We start from the raw sequence: 20,043 nt of genomic DNA on the forward strand, positions 1-20,043 counted from the left end.
AACAGTTTAATAAAAAGGTGTAACATTTCCTACAGGTGAGCTCAAGTGATCAAAGGGTATAATAGAGCTTTTGTTACTTCATTCAAAGAATGCATTCTGGAGTTTAACCTTTGTTTTTGATGTAATGTCATCTTTGAATGCTAACAGCCCTTTCTAGGAAGAATTAAGTTGTTTGAAGTGTTTTTTTGACCTTTATTTAGGACCTGGCTTTGGAAACCAAAGAAAGTGTGGAGTAATGTGCTATAAATCACAGAAGGGCTTTAAATAATAATATCTAGAAGAATAACTTAAAAGTGGTGAAGGAGAAAGTCAGGGCTGAAAGGTTAAGTTAGATCATACTAAGTTTAGGCTCAACACAGATGACTGAAGTTGAAACATAAGCGACTGGTAACACTTTTGGAGGATAATATTTGTGAAATGGCATAAACTGGGTCATTTTTGTGGGTACAGTATACTTGCATTTCCACTCTGAGATAAAATTCACAGCAGAGGACTCAGATAAACAACTAGGAGTAGATAATAATAGGAAAGTTGGAGCTATACAGGCCCAGCAACTTCTCCACCTGTCTGACAGATGTTGCTGTTCTTGTGGCAGAGAAGTCTGATTTTCTCCTGAACCACCACAATTTTCATGTCAGCATTTCTATTAATATTGCCAGGCCTAAAACTGTGGCTGCTGATGGGCCAGGCAAGAAATCCTTGCATTAGTTGAGTGTGCCATGGATAGCAAGGAATGGTAACTTCTGCTATCTTATTTTAATCCTGCATCAAATGTCTGTTAGAGCCCATGGTTACACTTTCAGCATACTTGCAGATACAAAGGTAGAATAAATTAGAATAGCTTCACTGGATCTGCCCAGAGTTTTTGCTAATATCAACTCTCACTTTCTCTTTCCACTCACAAACACACTGACCAACAAGAAGAGCACCTTGTTTCCTTCTGCAGTGCTGGTACATGGTAAAGCACAGATACTGAAAGGTAATATGAGATGTGGCTTTTAACTAAATTCAGACGTAAACCCATCTGGGATTAAGCAAAATATATAGCGAAAATGAACAGAAGTGACAGTAGGAGAGAGATGTCGAGTGCTTTGTTTCTGAATAATGAAGCCTGATAGGCAAGGATGATTACTGCTAGGAGTTATTACCAGTTAATTGGTTGACTTAGGCTGAAGTACTAATATATCTCCACCAGGTAGCATGAGGTGGTTCAGGCTGTCTTTCAGGAGTAGCTGCCTTGAAAAAGAGAGCAAAAGGTTATTGAGGGTTACAGAATGGCTTTAGGCAAGGGTGAAAGCTGTGGGAAAATTCAGAAGTGGCTTTTAGGCAAGAGTGAAAGTTGTGGGAAAATTCAGAAATGGTTTTTACATTTTGAAACAACCAGTTGGGCCTGGGCCAGACAACTGTCCCAGGTTATTGAAGGGGGAGCAGGTTACAAGTCTGAAATGGAATGGCATGGGAAGAGGTAGGTGAGCTGTCTTTAAGAAAACCCCCTTATCTGGTTTTTGGTTCTAGCATCCTCCTCCTTTCACCCTCCAACACTGGCGAGCGGATAGTGAGCCTACAAAAACAACCTACTAAAACAAGCATTTTCGATTGCCAGAAACAACTGCATTGCACTATGTTTGAAAGTTCGGAGTTACTCACACTCTCTCAAGTCCTTGCCTTCAGTGAGCGTGTCAGTTTTGCTCAAGACTGACTTACAATTGGTATTGGAACTTAAATTAATAAGTCCCTGGTTCTATATTAATACCCGTCCATTGCTACTCAAAAGTGTTTCATAAATAAGCAAAGGAATTTATTTGTGTCTTTGAAGTATTTGCACACAAATGGTACATAGATGTTAAACTACATTCATAACACTGCTGGCTTGGGAAGGTGTGGGCTGCTGGGTTCGGACAATACGAAACTCTGCTGAAATGCTGCAAGGGAAGGTACACTGCGAAGATGTTCTGAGTAAAGGTCATAGGTAAAGCGCAGCCCTGTTAAGACAATAGAACTCTTCCCAAAAGTGATTTTTTTGAAGACCTCATTTCATACATGACTTCTTTTTCAGACCCACAGCTTTCTGGTGGGGAGGCGGTCTCTTTCCTCATCATAAGAATGATCTTTGAGTGAAGAGTGCAGAGCTGGTTTGCATCTTAAGACCACTTGCTCCAGCTTTATTTTGTGGAAGCATGCTTCAGGGCCTTTTCAGACAACCACAGACACAAAACAAGAGTCAGGAGAGCTGGGAAAGGGAAAGGAGAGCACTGTGTGACTCCTCTGGCTATGGGACAAGAAGCATGAGCCTGATAGATGGATGCAGTTCAGTTGCATGTTAGGCATTTTCCCTCTTACACAAAGGACATGAAGGGCAATGAGGTGTAGGGATCCAAAGGAATTCTGTTGTGCATCCCGATGTTGCTCTCAGTTCCTTACCCCATTTTCTCTGAGTGCTAAAATGAAACATTCTACTGTAGTCTTTCCTAAATCATAACAACAATGACACATCTTTTGTGTAATATTTTTAATCGGTGACACATCAGAAAAAATGTTCCAAGGGCAAAATTTTTTTTTTTTTTCAGAGAGTTAGATAGTTTGACACAATGGCTATTTTATAACTGAATATAATTATTATATATCATATTTAAAGCATGCATATGTACCTGTTACAAGTGTAGAAATCATTCAACAATTTGTTCAATACAACTTTAGGCAGCAAATAATATTTTTATACTACATTTCACTAAGTTTTTGCAAATCCTGTGACATTTCATTCTTATTCCTCCATCATTTTAGATTAAAATTTACCTTCCTCAGATTGGGTACAGAATATGTCTTGGGTTCAGTCATGCAGGTAAGAGCAATAGCATTTGGGAGAGGGAGGGAGTTAAACATTTAAGGAAAAAAATCCCCAAATTTATCATATGGGCATATGTAGACTGGTATCAACATGTGAAATAGATTATTTTGTATCTGTAGCATTTTCAACAAAAGCTATTTTTGGAGAACTATATTGTCACTAACATAAAATCAGCAAAGGAATTAATAGCGTTGATTCAAACAGCAGTGATCTGTATGCTGATCCAGATAAAAATTAAGGTTATTCCTGACTAAAAAAATCTGCTGGAACTGGTTAGAAAATTCTTAGCTCTTTAGATTTTTACCCTTCTTTACAACTTAATAAATCAAAATGTCTTTAAAATATAATTCAGTAGAATAGTTCATAACACTATGAACTGTTACCATTCCCTTTAAAATCCTATTAATTCCAGATCTGCTTCCATGGAACTGTACCAGTTTGATCACTAATAGATGGGAGAGATGGGAAATCCCATCTCTCCTGAAGCTAGTGGATGCAAGATTTCACTCTAAAAGATTTCTCCATAGCAATTTTGTCAATGTCAAATGGATTACCTGCCAGTCCAGTCATGCTGAATACTGGACATGCACATATGAAAGATCAGAATGTATGTAATCCCAAATTAATGGTCAAAGGGAACAGACATCCTGCTTCTGCCATTCTCAAGGAATGTCTGCTATTTTGACTTTTATGGCATCCAAGGTATTATTTAGGATGTTACTGGTTTTTGTCCGAAATATATGTTGCCCAAAATATGTTGCACAACTTATTCAGAACAACTGAATTCAAATTCTTGGTCCCTGAAGAAGAAAAATGTAGTATGTTCACGTTAGACATCATTTCATTTCCATTTCCATAACTCTAAGAGAAAATAGTCCACTACAGGATTAGAAGTAGTAGCATTTATATTGCTGCTGGCTATGGTTCTAGTTTTTGGGTAGTGCATGCTTACGTGTAATTTTTAGGACCACAGAGTAATATATGTCTGTTTTCTTCTCCTGGTAATACTGACAAATCCATATAAATACTGCTCATATGAAACAAATGATTTATGATGCAGAGTTTTCAGGAATTATATTGATTTGAACTGAGACGTTATTAACCAGTGTACAGTGATTCATCTTGATGAACTGTGTATGTGTTTCCTCACCAGTATATATTTTTTTCCATTTTATTAAAGAATGGAAGTTTTTTTACGAGAATATACACCTGCTCTTGTGAACCTATTTGAGGGTATAAAACGAACATGTATCTTGAGTGAATTTTTTCTTTATTTTATGGCTATAACTCTATCTGTTCTATAATTTTACTTCGAGAACCATCAGTGAACACTAGCCAAGTTGTACTTCTTTGCTGATAATTTATTAGAGAAGTGCCTGGTGTTTGGACCAGACAATGAAAAATCCTGATAAAGAATTGAAAAAACTTTCTTGCAGTCATGCTGAGGTCAGAATTTGCTGCTTTTACTGCTGATGATGAGGGAAATGGTGCCATTTTATATCCATTTTTTTATTTCATCTAAATAGAGAAAAGGAATGTTTTACTATAGAAATTGTCTTTAAACTATGCCACAGGGATACTGTGATCAGAAATTCCTACTCAGTGGAAGAGTAAATGGTTTTACATTGTGGAAATTTGCATAGCTAAACTTTCTGTGGAAAAGCAAATTAACTGACTGGAATGTCCCAATTGGTATATCAAATGATCATTTTAATTGTCCTTTTTATTAGTTCTACTGGCAAAATGAATGAAGCAGTTAGTATAAGCACATTCTTTTTCATTGTATAATAGAAATAAAATTTAAAAAATGCTTGATTACCATACAAATCTGCATACCTCCAACTGAATAATGCAAGAGCAACATTTAAAAAATTTACTTAGTATCATGTGGGAAATTATGGGTATTATGGGAAATCTAACACAGAGCCTGGCTATTGCCCTTAGAGCCGTGAGGGGTTTTTGTTTGGTTGGTTTGTTTTTGTCTTACTTATAAAGTGGAAAAAAAGATTTGTGAAAACAATTTTTTTCTGTGAAAGGGGTTCTAATCCACAGCCGTACTATTTCCTCTGTGACATTTACCACTTGAGAGAGTGGTTTTGTGGCTGCTCTTGTGCTATACTTGCAGAGGTCGACAGTCCCGTATGCACAGGCGTAGCCAAAAAGTATGTCCAAGGGCTGAGTTCCACATGTCTTGCGTTACACTGCGTGTAGGAAGGTGACTAACTTTGGGGCTTCTGCCTCCCTTTCAGATTTGCTTGAATTGCCAGTGTCCAAATGGGGAGAGAACTAGTGAGAGCTGCAATCTCAGATCCTTGTTTTCATAGGAAACAAAACTAAAATTTTAGTGCAAATGTGAAATCGGAATTTAGGCTTTGCTTCTTTTCATTTCCATAGCTTCAGAAAAAATAAGCCTCTACACATTTAGAAAGTTAGAAACTTTCTGAAATGTATATTATTAACGTGTGCGTGATCACATCTGAAGTGTAGTGGCACTAGTGGTTTTCTTCACATGTTCCAGCTTTCTGTGGATTTTTCAGCTGGATTCTTCTGAACCTGAAAAGAACATACGAAGAAAACCCTAGCATCATCTTTGTCTAGTATCTTCAATCAGATTTTTAAGTCCAATATACTTATTGCTCTATAGGCAGCAACTTGGATCTTTTTCTCTTGCAAGAAGACTTTCTTCTGTATCCTACCTGTCTTTTCCAACTCAGCATCTTACATAGGAAGTTTAGCATAATTTTACAAAATCTTATCCACTCAGACGATTTTTAAACATTGAATGGAAAAAGCTTACGTCTGCAGATTATGCTTCATATTTCATTTTGTGATTAAACATTCAAAATTCAGCTGTACAAAATGCAGTGGTCTGCTTGAGACAAAAATGTCCTGTGCATTTGGCATTGTGCAATATTTACTTGGTACTACTAGCCTGTTTTCAGTGTGATGAGTAACAGTTACGTAGCTGTTTCCAAACCTTTCTTTTTCATGAGAGCCAAACTTCTGTCATTGTCTGCTTCAGGTCTGGCCGGAGGTTTTGGGTCAAAACGAATGTGGTAAATGAAATATATGATGATTCTGGATGACTTTTTTTGGCTTCTAATATTTCTGTGTGTAGGAAGAAAACTGACCAAATTATCAGAGAGTATTAACAGAATTCAATTCTCTCTCTAGCTCCTGTCTTCTGTTTGTTTTAAAGATCGTGTGATTGGTCTTTGCCTTTCTGTCCTCATTTTTAATCATTTCACATGCAGCTGCCCTGCTGGGTCTCATTAGCATTCATTTTACAGCAGGAACAGTCACTATCTTTCTTGTAACCATGTGCCATCAAAGTTATGTTTAGAAATGTAAACATTTAATCTTATATGTGTTATAAGATGAACTCTAAGGAGAAGATGAGATTTAGCACTTTTGTCATTAAGCACTCTGAATCCTGTCCCAGTTCATCTCGTGGGGAACAAATATCTACAATATAAACATATATGTTGGGCCTTACTTTTGAATCTCAGAGGTTCAGGGGAAAGACTGCAGGCTGAGTGAGTATAGACTGAGTGAGTATAGATTATCCTTCTCTTCCTAAAATTGACTCTCCGTGTCAGAAATCAGTGAGCCATCCCAGGAGGGCTCATACACTCCCGGTCCAGACTTGTGCTGTTGCTATGCAAATTCTGTGGTTAAATTTCTGTTTAGATTTAATATTTCACACACCTTGGATATGGAGTAAATTTTCTTTCTCATTTCCAATTCTGGAATTAAACGTATTAGTCACTCAGTTTCTGTTAAATCATGATTTTATCTCACTGTTGGTTGTATAAAAACGTAATTTAATTTCAGTTGAGCTACACCACTATAAAATTAAATAACAAGAGGGGAGTCAGATCAGACTATGCCAAGTAGGAGAGAAGAAAGAGGGTATTAAAATGGGGGTGGGGTGGGGAAATACACCCACCCACCCACCATGTAGTAGTATAAAGCAGAAGACAGGGAGATGAAATATTAGGACAACAACTTTAGTGAGATATCTTCCTGGGAGATGATTCAGCCTAAAGAAGTTAAATGGGAAATACTCTCACTGGAAGAGCCTTTAGCTTTTGGCACATGGTGTAACAGTTATTAAACAGACTCTGATCTGAGGCTGGACGTTTGAATGCACAGGCTTCTCCAAACTTCTCCAAGAAAGGTGAAAAGAGGAATGCTTTTCTTAGTACTCAGAAACTCAGGTCCATGACATTTTTTGTTCCTTTGTCACTTTTTGTGAAACAAATGGAGATAGAAAGTTAAGCAAGAAAAGACTTGATTTTAAATCTTGTACTTTAACAGCGCTGTTAAAGTATTTATTTGCGTTGGTGTCATTTCTGTCCCTTCCCCAGTCAGTCTAGATTCTGGGATGCTAACTAATTTGCAGGAGAAAAAGGTCTTCAAGAAATATTTTATGGTACACACATTAACAAAGTAGGATAAATAAATCTTCATACTATTATTTGTTTTTCTTAAGAGATTTTTCAGTGGTCTAAAGCCTCTGAATATGTACCATTAGCAGAGCATGCCATTGAAGTGGCATTACATGAATATGTTGAATTTCTTTTCTCCTGCCTGTCAAGTGAGGCTGAGGTGTTGCTCAGTAAAGTACATTTTCCCTTTTTATTCCGTGAGCTACATAGCAAACCCAGGTTTTAACATGATGGTGTTAGGAAATGCTGTGTGCTACAACTACAGTCTGTTAGCTCAATTACAAAAACAGAGAGGTTGCTAAGGCTCATAATGCAAGAGAAGAAATCAAGCACTATCACAGTAAAAATCCAGGGCTTTATGCTCATTCCATCTGCTAAGCAGAGAGGCCTGTAGAGCATGATAGTTGCTAGAGGTTGCTTGTCCTGTGACACAGGGTTTCCCTAAATCCTGGTATAGAGTCTGTTTTTAAAGAGAACTGAAGGCTGATTGTAATCTTGAGATGTTACAGATTTCAACAAATGTAGTGTTCTGGCTTAAGTCCATTTTAGGTAATTGAAAGAATATGTCAAGAGGGCACAATATATGGCCATTTATTTGCTGTCCTAAATTGCTGTCTAATGTTCCTTTACATTGTAAAACAGCTGTTCCACTGAAAACTAGAAGGTGCTTTCCTTAAACAAAGAGCAAGCTACTTCTCCAAATGATGTTGCTGACCAAAATTCTGCCAGCATTAGTGGGAGCAGGATAGGAGATAAAGTTTATAAAATGCTTGGGACCTTCTGGGCCCCAAAGCAAATGTTGCAAGTCAGTTTTAGCAGTGGCGTACAGATTCACAGGCTTTACTTAGTCAGATCTAACATCTTTTTCTAACTATCTAGAGTACCTTTTGAGGAACATAATTTAAAAACAGCTGCCTATATACTGTCTTATTTGTTCTCAGGGAAAGTGGGGGGTATTCCTTCAGGTTGGATTGTTCTAGGGAGTTTTTCATCATAGCTTCTCTCTGACAGAGTAGGGCAATTCTGGGCAATGCGAGAAGATGGGGGAAAAAGATGAGAGAGACTATAAAGCTCTTCACCTGTTTTTTTTTTTCCTCTCATAGTTGAGTTAAAACATATTTTCAGCTTCTTCTGTGAATTTTCCTAATCCTGGATATTCCTTTCAGCTGTTTCAGCAAGACAATGTAGGCGGGATCACTAGCTGGTTATAAGAGTTATTCATAGATCCATGCATAAATAAGGATACATAGAAGAGGTTATTTTCTTGACAAGATTTACTGTGTTATAGTTAGATGGAGTAGGTTCAGTGTGTTGTCTTAATCAAACTCTTACAAATAAGATGTTGTTTATTCAGCAAATCCCTAGTAGCGGATTAAAATCTTAACCTTTTTAATACCTTGGAGTGGAAATAAAACCACAAATGAGGGTGGCCTTGAAAATATTTCTGTAGTATGTAAACCTTTGAAAGGATGTTTATGTATTTTAAATCAAAATAATTGTATTCTGTATTATACTATAACAATTTGGACATAATGCCAGAAAGCATTTATTAATTTGACTGAAAAGTAACTGGTAAAAATAGATCATAATTAATTATTCTCATAAATATGACTATTAATAGAGTCTTTCCAAATGAGATCTACAAAAGAATACTCACCTAGAGCAGTTACTGAGAATTCAGCGTAGCATTTTCTTGTATAGACAAATGATTGACCTAGCCCTTTGATCCAAATAATTTTTTTACTCCAAAATTAGTGTCACCTCTGCTTTTACCTCTGCTGGTCTTTAATAATTAGGTTCTCTCCTGATGAAATTTCTTCTTGTTTTCTTTTCTCCTTTTGTGCAGGTGTTCTGCCATTTTGCCAGTTAGAAATATGCTATTGTTTTATGCTTAGGACTTTTTCTACAGGATCTTGTCATAATGAATGACATTTGACAACTTATGATTTTTGTTTTAAGGCACATTTTTTTAGAGTTTCAGCCCTGTAAATTAACACATGTGCTTCCCTTTCAGAACAAGTGAATAATTTTCTCTTAATACCAATCAAAATTGTGCACATAGTGAAGAGTGAAGTTCATGGAGATAAGATATAACTAGAAGTATCAATTCATATGTGGAGTCAAAAGTCTGAGATGCTAAGCCATACAGTAGACAGAAGCAAAGCTACCATAGAAAATACACTGCTGTACATAAAAATGGGAGACTATCAGATTTCAGGAAGTAATCCACAATTCCAGAAATTATTTAGACATTTCTGGGTGCTAAGTTTCAAGTATGCCAAGAGGTTTTATAACAGTGTTCCCAATGAAGCTCGTGGTAAAAACATCACTTTACAAAGTCTGGCCAGTTTTTGGTTTGTCAGGAAACCCTTCTTTCCAAAGGTAAACTAGCTTTGTTTAGATTTTAACCTTGCACATGTTGATTACAAAAGCTCTTGATTTCCTTGTACAAATTCTCAAGGATTTGATTTGACCCTTTTTGATTTCTGCCTGTTGGTCGCTTATTCCCTTGTCCAAGGAATGAAAACCTCTTGGTGTACAGTCAGCTATCTGGTATGTGATATAGCACAGATTACGTGAGAGTAGCAAACCACAGTTTCAAAGGTGGCATGTGAACAATCGCTGTTGAGCTGTTGGAGATGCCAGTCTGGCACACAGGACGGTGTCCACTGAAGAGCGCAGCCATGCTAGGAAAAGTCATCATCCCCGTCTTAGTCTTTTTTGTACACTGGGCAGGAAGATTCCCATACCCATTAGGCTTTTTGTTCACTATCACTATCACTCATAAGCAGCTGTCACATGTCATGTTTGCCACCCTTTCAAGCATCAGATGTGGTACTACTGAATAGCTGCAGCACGTTGATGCTGGAATTGTGGTTACACTGGGCTGCTGAGTGACTATTAGCTGTGGCAGATCGACAGAATTCTTCCCGGGTATACTCCTAAGGGGGTCCTCAGAAGAGAAGCAGAATGATTTTTGAAGTTTCTTTTTCTATCTCACTGCCAAGAGCTTCCAAATATAACCCCTATTGCTCTTGCTATTGGAGCGGAGGCTGGAGCTATGAGCTTGTAGAGTTTTCACTGAGCTCAGCATGGATTCTGGCATTTCAAAGCTAGCACAATTCCACTCATAATTCAAGCAGAAAAGTACTTACACCCGTTGGCTTGCAGTGGGCTAGACCAACAGTCGTGATGATTTTACAGGTCTTAACAATTCATGCTTAGCATTAAGCATGACTCATTCTGACCCCCAGCACTCCCAGAGCAGGAGTAACAGACCATTCAGTACCTTACCTAATTGGTAATGCAAGATAACAATGAGACTAAAAAAGACACAAAGACTTATGCCTAAATGAACACAGGAGAGCATAACCAGCAGGAATAAAAATAACTAAGATTGTGTGTCTATTGTTTGTATAGCATCCTGTTTTTTATAAATGAGGCTTCCTATCAACACTTCAATCACACATATAAACACACAGAAAAGGACAAATGCAGATTATTATGACACAGGATGACTGCACAACATAAACTGTGTTGCTGTATATCTTTTCCGACCAAGAAAAAAATCCCATACCCTTTTTTTGCTAAAGACCCCAGTATAGAACAGCTCATTTCTTAGAAGTGGCCAATTTAGCAACAAAAAGGAAATAAAAATACATCTTTGTACATCTAAATTTATTTTAAAACTGACTCTGCAGAGCCAAGGTCTCTATAACACTTATAAAAGCAGTATTCTAGCCTTTTTTGGATTCCTTAAAAGTGCTTATCAAGATGAATGAGAACAGTGGCGTGTAATTTCAAAAATGTAATTGCTTTTCTCTCTAGCTTTCTGTAAGCATTTTCAAGGTCACCCATAAAAAGGGACATACAAACCTATAATCCAAGTCTTCTCTTCGTGTTCCATGTCAGTGCATATTACGCCCTGAATAAAGAATCTTGTAACTTGAATTGTTCAGTTCTACTTTTTCCTCTCTCAAAAGCAAATATGAAATCCCTAACAGTTTGCATATCATGTCATAAAATTAAAACTCTTAGTGACCACGAAGAAAAATGCACTTCCATGTGTTTTGAAGAACTGGCACAAATGGATAAGGAAAAATTATTTCCTTGGCATCTGTAGGCTGTATCAACTGTATTTTGCTTCTTCAGGCTCATATGTAAACAGCAGGCAGCTTTGAGAAAGGCTGTAGAGTTCCAGCTTGTATTGGGTCCCTATGTAATATCTGCAAGTCGGCTTGAACAGGCAGTTAAGTTCTTGTGAGCTTATCCTTACCTATCATCAGGCCGTGTTTGTGCAGCAGCTGTGCTTTTTGTTCTCACAGAAAGATTCTTCTCTAAGAGGTCTCAGGAAGGGAGAGCCCAACTGGTTGCACTGCCCCTGTGAGCACAGAGCTGAGCGGTCTCCAGGGACAACGTCTCTCAGCGTTCTACCAAACTGGACTCTTTTGTATTCCTATGGGATACAGACCGTGACAATGGAGATGAGATGTGAAAGGAAAGAGAAAATGTAGGTGCTGAGGCGGGCATTGATCATGTTTGTAAAAAAAGTGACTAACATATACTACAGTTTATAAATATTTACATAGCTTTATACCACTTCTGCAGTGGAAGTTGTGGTTCTAGATCCTGGTTTATTTCAAGCACCATCAAAGGAAATGGTGAAGCTCTTTATAGGATGAATGCAGTTAGTATAAGCCTGTCATTTTCAAAAAGATCCTCTTAAAGCTGTGACTGCTTCAGTATTAGGCCTAAACAGCATTAATTGCCTGGACTCAAGAGGATTTGTAGCATCTTGACAAGGACCTGACAGCCAAAATTCCAATTTTTCTATGGTATCCTCTTATCTACAAATTAATGTTCACCCTGTTCTGACACTTTGGATTAACCTTGGTAGTCCTTGGAATGAGTGACTGATTATTTATCTTCTGCTGGTTGATGACAATTGCTGTGTGCTCATACAAGGAAGCAAGAAGCAGAATACTTATCTGCTGCACTTAGCATTGCGGGGGAACAGCTGTTATGACAGCGTTACTCACTCTTCACACTGCATAGATACAGGCTGGGCAAAGCCTGGCCAACTCAGTGTGGCCATTGCAATTCTGTCGTGAAGCACTGGTCTCTGAGCTGCATTTGAGCCCTCTCTTTGCCTTAGTGCTAGAGATTTATGGAGCCTTGTTCAGGTCATTTACAAGGTGCTGGTCTGGTCTCTTGCTACGTCATCTCTAAATACTTGCTTAAATTTTACAGTACACCTTTGTCAAAGTATATTTTAAGAGATAGTGAAGCTGGGAGACATTCTCACCATATAATTCACTTGGGATTTGCTTCTTTTCCCGTAATCATCTATCAGACAGGAAAATCTGCTTCTTGGAAGATGCACCAGATGCAATCACCTCTCTGCAGAGGTTCCCTCCTCACTCCCCGTCTCTCCTTGATTCTCTTGTTCAGAGGCAGTATGGTTTTGGTGAAGCTGGCTCATCAGGACCTTTCTTCCTAGCTGTTGCACCCCTCTCCTGAAACATGAAGGGATTCACCTGTCCCCAGTGGGGAAAGCCACCTAAGTACCAAACTGATTTGTAAAGAAAAGCATGTACAAAAGGTACTCATTGCTGCAATTCCCTCATGCCCAGTAGCCCTCTTGCCTGAAAATAGGTGAAGGGAAGGCAGGAACAGTGTTCTGCTGTTGACTCTTTTAGGATTTGTTGAACTATTCAAGGAGAGATTTCACTTTCCTTGTCCTACACAGGCAGAAGAGATGTTTGGAGCATAGTAATTTTCCAAATATTTGGCAGTGTTGCTGTGTCAGGCCTATTTAGGAATAAACACCTGGGATAAATACAACTGTTAGTAGTCATCAGTTTCTTTGATAAGGCCATGTAGGAAACCCGAAGAATTAGCTAGGAATGCCAACCAAATAGAATTAGAGAAGCTGCATGAAAAAAGTAGATTTTTCTATTAAGGTCCCTTTTGAGATTTACTTGTTTGTTTGAAAGAAATTTTGAAAGAGTCAGAAATTTTTAGCCAAAATTTATGCTCAGTGCAAGAGGTCTTCTATACCAGCTACCATGTTGATTATTATGTGAGGGTTCTAATGAAAGGAAGAGTATCACTATTGTAACAACTGAATCTATTGTACCTTTGGGGTAAAAGAAAGTATAATAGCTTACATCATGTCACCTCAGGGTGACATGTTTCTGGGCTATGTTTCTTGATTGTGTAGAATGTACTGTGCTGTTACCAGTTCTTGTATCGATGACCATTCTCCTCCTTTGTCTCTTTATTCTTGATTTGCATGTGAGCTGTTATTTTCATTATGTTACTGTCCAACAGAGCAAGGCGCACACACTTTTACATAAAAATATATGTACATTGAAAGCAATATAATGTCCTTGTGGGGGGAGGGAGGTGAAGCTTCCCCCCAAACAGTATAAGTTAAACAGTATTGCCTGAAAAGATTCCAGGCTTCCAGTACTCTTGTGTAGAGATGCATGCAACCCAGGGATCTCATAATAGCTCAGCATTCTTTTGCTTTTGGAGTGAGTTAAATGTGCTTCATCTTCCTGGTGTACTTTAGATGTTCTGTCTAGGATTACAGGGCACATACATTTTCTGTTCAGCTGTCTGCATGTCCACAACTGATACTACATTAAAAGCCTACCCAAGTAATAGTCACTCATCAATTCTAACAATAAAATGAATGATAATTAAAAGAAAAAAAGTATTTCATAAAGATAGCATAAAACATTCCAGGACTGCCACTAGATATATTTTTTTCCTCTTGCAGTGCAACTGTAGGCACGGTTCTCCTGTAGGAATTGCAGATGTGCTAAATATCCTGCAGCTTGGAGACATGCTTCTATTATTGTGATCAACAAAGTTATTCCAAATGGAACTCCATTGACAAAAAGTGTGTGAGGGGAAAGGCTATTGGTGGGGGTTCTTCTTAAGAACTACTTGTTCCTAATTTAGTTTCCTGCTTTGATCTACCAGAACTCTGATTCATTAATCTTCTAGACATACTGAAAAATCCCATCTGTTTTAATAACCACAGGAGAATAGAAATGGTTGAGGGTCCTGTGATTATGATTGATTTTTGTTAGGTAATCCATGGAGGACACTCTATTAGATTATGTTGATTGACTGTATTTGAGTTTGTGATGTTCAATTTATTTTAAGAGTTCCAAAGTCTGGATTGCTGTCGACTATCATTGTTACAAATTGATATAAATATATTCCACAAACCATAGCAAATTGAACTTGGAGATTTTTGTCAGTGAAAATGTTCCTAAATCAATTATTAATAAGTAGTTCAAATGATGATCAAGTTTAATACAATGCCTACTCAACAGAAGTAGGAGAGCTATTCAGAAAGCCTTCTTTGAAGAGCCAGTTTGCCTTGTTTCATGGCAATCGTAACTTGGCAACTGGGCAAATTGCTCCATTTTTTCATTATTTTGCACTATTTTAGCGTATGTGCATTTTATTTTGTTTCCTGGCATAGATTTCAAGTTATGGATTTTCTTGAGTTTGGAAAGGGAAACTGAAATGATTCTCTTCCCTTTGTCTGTAGCCAAAGGTATCCTTACAAACTGAAACTGTCAATAATTTTCAGTATTGTTTTCTGCTTCCCTGGAAAGCTATTGATACTTCTAAACAGGATGTTTAGGGATCCCTACAAGCCAAAACCTTCATGGCTTGCTTTAAGAGTGAATACGAAGCCATATATGGAAGTCAGATACCTTTCACAAAACTGTCCTGCCTTCAGTCTCAGTCTTCATTTTGAAGTCTAGAAAATGATAACTATTTCAGAAAGCTATATTAAATCTTCTGTTGTCCCTTCTGTGTCTCTCAGCGAGTACCATAATGACAAAATAATTCCAGTGGATCTGTGAGGGCAGATGACAGAAAGATCAACAGTGTTGTGAAAAGAGGAAGGCATCATTGTGGGCATCATCTACACCATCCCTGGTCACGTAGGAGTGAGAACCTCATCTGTTTTCGCTGAACCCTTGTTATGAGAAGAGAGGATTTTTTAAAAACAGTTGGGTGTGCCGAGAACGTCTTCATGCCAAACAGGGACTGAACTGATTGCATTTCATATATTTGAGAAAATTCAAAACTATTTCCAGTTCTTTCCTGTCTGGGACTGGAGAAAATTGAAATTTACAACTCTGTTCAATCAGCTCAGCTGAAAATGAGCTTTTGTTGAGATGTTTGCAGCATTAGCTGGTAGTACTTTTTCCCTAAAGAAAGAAAGGACAAGAAGAAAATGATGTCCCATCTCTTTGGTATTTGCCTACCTTCAGAATCAGATAACATAGTGCACCTTCACAAGCCAAATTAATTAATTTAATTATGAGTACCTTGAAGGGTTTCATTCTATTAGAAAGAGTCTGCTTCACAGAATCACAGAATGGTTGAGGTTGGAAGGGACCACTGGAGATCATCTAGTCCAACCCCCCTGCTCAAGCAGGGTCACCTAGAGCATGTTGCACAGGATTGCGTCCAGGCGAGTTCGAATATCTCCAGAGAAGGAGACTCCACAACCTCTCTGGGCAACCTGTTCCAGTGCTCTGTCACCCTCACAGTGAAAAAGTTTTTCCTCATGTTCAGATGGAACTGTCTGTGTTTCAGTTTGTGCCCGTTGCCTCGCACCCTGTCGCTGGGCACCACCGAGAAGAGTCTGGCCCCATCCTCTTGACACCCTCCTTTCAGATACTTGTATACATTAATAAGATCTCCTCTCAGTCTTCTCTTCTGCAGGCTAAACAGGACCAGCTCTCTCAGCCTTTCCTCATAGGAGAGATGCTCCAGTCCCCTAATCATCTTTGCAGCCCTTCGCTGGACTTGCTCCACTAGTGCCACATCCCTCTTGTACTGGGGAGCCCAGCACTGGACACAGTACTCCAGATGTGGCCTCACCAGCGCTGAGTAGAGGGGGAGGATCACCTCCCTTGACCTGCTGGCAACACTCTTCCTGATGCACCCCAGGATACCATTGGCCTTCTTGGCCACAAGGGCACATTGCTGCCTCATGCTTAACTTGGTGTCCACCAGCACTCCCAGGTCCTTCTCCGCAGAGCTGCTTTCCAGCAGGTCAACCCCCAACCTGTACTGGTGCATGGAGTTATTCCTCCCCAGGTGCAGGACCCTGCACTTGCCTTTCTTGAACTTCATGAGGTTCCTCTCCGCCCACTTCTCCAGCCTGTCCAGGTCTCTCTGAATGGCAGCACAGCCCTCTGGGGTATCCGCCACTCCTCCCAGTTTGGTATCGTCAGCAAACTTGCTGAGGGTGCACTCTGTCCCTTCATCCAGGTCATTGATGAAGAAGTTGAACAAGACCGGACCCAGTACTGACCCCTGGGGGACACCACTAGCTACAGGCCTCCAACTAGACTCTGCGCCGCTGATCACAACCCTCTGAGCTCTGCCATTCAGCCAGTTCTCAATCCACCTCACTGTCCACTCATCCAACCCACACTTCCTGAGCTTGTCTATGAGGATGTTATGGGAGACAGTGTCGAAAGCCTTGCTGAAGTCAAGGTAGACAATATCCACTGCTCTCCCCTCATCTCCCCAGCCAGTCATTCCATCAGAGAAGGCTATCAGATTGGTTAAGCATGATTTCCCCTTGGTGAAGCCATGCTGACTACTTCTGATCACCTTCTTTTCCTCCACATGCTTACATCATGCTTTTCCAAAATAATCCTATCAGTGCATTTACTCAAGCAGATGAATCTTGAGTTGTATTCTGGGCTGTATTCTGGGCTTCAGAAAATATGTAATAACTTGGTGTAATAATATTAACAGAGAAGCAGGGAAAGGTTCAGTTACTAACACTACACAATCCACCTCAAATCTTGTTTTTTTTTAAAATATTTTTTCAAAACAGAAGTGTAATTTAAGGAGAAAACATTTTTAGTTATTCTACCTTGCTTGGGGCTTTGCTGCAGAGTGACAGGTCTTTCTTCCTTTGTGGAGTGATTGCTCTAATTACACCTACTGTAAGTCAGAGCTACACTATTACAGCATCAATGCAAATGTCAGATGTCTTTTTACTTTAAACTGTCTAATCTCTAATAACAGTGTCTCATTTTCAGGAAGAGTTTTTAGGAATTTTCTTTATATTTAGATACCCTTTGTCTCCTTCATCTTTATGTCACTAATTGTGTTCCATATCATATTTCTTTTCAGAGGTCTGAGAGTAGTGCTTTGGAAGTTTATATGTTAATTACCAAGGTCAAAAGAAAGAGAAAACATGTCCTGATTGTTTAATGACAAGTAGTGGGATTCAAAGCAGAAGTTTAATGGAATGTTCTTCATCTATTAATAAAAAGTATTAATTCAAGGATCTTGAATGACTGTACTTTAATTCACACCTAATCGGTATACTGCAACAGGTTTAAAAATACTTCTTTTAATACCATTTCTCCCTCTTTTTTCTGTACATTTTGAAAGCTTGGTGAAAGCCTCACAAGCAATTTGGCCTGATCCTGCAAGTCTTTATACAGAAAAGTCATCTATTATACTGCTCTTGCATGTGATTGTAAAGCTGGGCTCTTTGATATCTTTTTTTCTACTGCAAAAAGCCACTGTCTAAAGCACACAAATAGATTTTCTTGCCATTTCTGCATCTCTGTCAAAGACGACAACTATCTTTGGTAAGTATAAGAGAATTCAGAATTGCCTCATTATCATAACTAAGAACCTGATCCTGCTTCCACTGAAATCAATAGCTATTTCCAATACCTAAAGTGGAAGCAAGATCTGCAGTGTTACCTTATATTACGTTACATTTTACCTGAACAAACTTTAAAATACTGCGCAGAATCACAGTGTATGTTGCAGAGCAAGAACATGTTTGATCATAGCTAATTCTCCCAAATTTGATTCCTGCAAAACAAAATAACTTAACCATTTTTTGCTGTTTGTATTTTGTTTTCAGTAACAAGAATAATAAGACCATTTTGATCGGTACATACATCACCTGTAAGATATGATTAACTTTTTTTTAATGGACATATCTCCAATCTGTCTTCCCAGTAGGAATAGGTATGGTTCAATTAGAATAAATAGCTTTCAAATATCCCTCTTAAAATGTTTCCTTTGGTTCAGAATGATAAATATGCATGCAACCCTTTTTCTTGTGTACATATATATATGTGTGTGTTAAGGACTGTATCTGGTTCTTTCTGTGTTCACAGCATCCAACTCTAATTTGCAGAAAATAAAATAATTTTCATATCAGCTAAAGGTATTTTGCTTCCTAGTCTGTCCTCATCAGAGCTATGGGACAATGTTGTTCTACTGTTCTCTGTAACTGTCCTGCTAATTTGGCTTTCAGTCTCAAATATTAATGTTTAGGGTAGAATTAAAGAAAAATGTATTTGTTTTTAAGGAAAATAGAGCATTAGCTTGCTTTTCAGCCCAAGCAAATACAAAATGTGATATGAAATTATGTAAAACATATTTTGCTCATATTTAAAAGCCCTTGTTGATCTGGTCTCCCTCCTTCCCTAACTAGTGCAGTAGCATAAGCAATTACAAACCTCAAACAGCCAAAAAGCACATGCCATTTAAATACAGTAGTTGCTATTAAGCAGTCAAGATATGTCTCTCCCTGATTTCTGCTATGTGTGTTGCAAGTCATTGCAACTTTCCTGCAGTGCCTGTCTGTGAAATTCTCATCCATTTCTAGCAAAGTAATGCAGCACCTGTCCCTCAGCAAGCACTTTGGTCAGACCTTTATAGTCAGACCCCACTAAGGTCTGCTACTGAGCTACTTCAGCAAAATAGAAGCCTCACATTTCGGTGGACTTACCCTCCTCAATCAAACCTTGTGTGCTACCTTAAGGAGGGGCAGTGATCTGAATGGCATGTGAGAATGAGCCCCATATCACTGATATGTCATTGGCATCCTATGCTCATAAAGCTCTGAAGAGTTAAATTGTCCTGTAACTTGCTACCCAAAAGCATTCTCAAGTATTGGGAAGCAGGCAGAGACTCTAGTATGCACAGGTGCCCTGAAGTCCTGTGTGCACCTGTGGGAGTTTGGGAAGTCAGTAATGAATGAGAAACAGATGAGGTCTGTCAGCATATATCATTCTTTAACTTGGCCACAGCTTAAATATGAGGTCATACGTTGAAAGACTGTCAACAAATTACCCTTTTCTTTTTTGTGACATCACCCAGCTCTCATGGGGTCTTTCAGTTGTGCTGCTGCAGCAGCCTTACCTACAGTCATTTCCTCCGAATGGAAGTACTGTGAAAAGCGAACGCTTAATTATGCTATGGTTAAAACACAAGAGGAGTCAGGATACTTCAGCTTCCACAGATACCTAATGGCAAAGGATGTGAGGCCAAGGGAAGTGCTCCAGAATAGGTTAAATAAAAAATGTGAGAGAAGAGGCAAATGTATGCGTTCTCCTCAGCCATCTAGGAATTCACGGTGATTCATTCGCTCACAAAATATTTTAGATTTGCAGTGTACATTTTTGCAGAAGAGAGTCCTATTGACATTGTGAAAAAAATCTAAAGATCCACTCACAGATCACTTAATAATAGCTTGTTCTTACAAATTATTGTGTGAAAGTGATATCACAGTGGTTGTGACCCAGCTATAAAATATTTTGATTTGCTGGGGTTTAAACAAATTCAAATGCTTCTCTTCTGTGTTGCTCTCTCTACCTGCAGCTGTGTATTTCATGTAAAATGTCTGCTCACCTGCTGTTGGTGTCATTAGGC

This window comes from Apteryx mantelli, chromosome 2 (assembly GCF_036417845.1).
Source record: "Apteryx mantelli isolate bAptMan1 chromosome 2, bAptMan1.hap1, whole genome shotgun sequence".
NCBI classification, from domain to species: Eukaryota; Metazoa; Chordata; class Aves; order Apterygiformes; family Apterygidae; genus Apteryx; species Apteryx mantelli.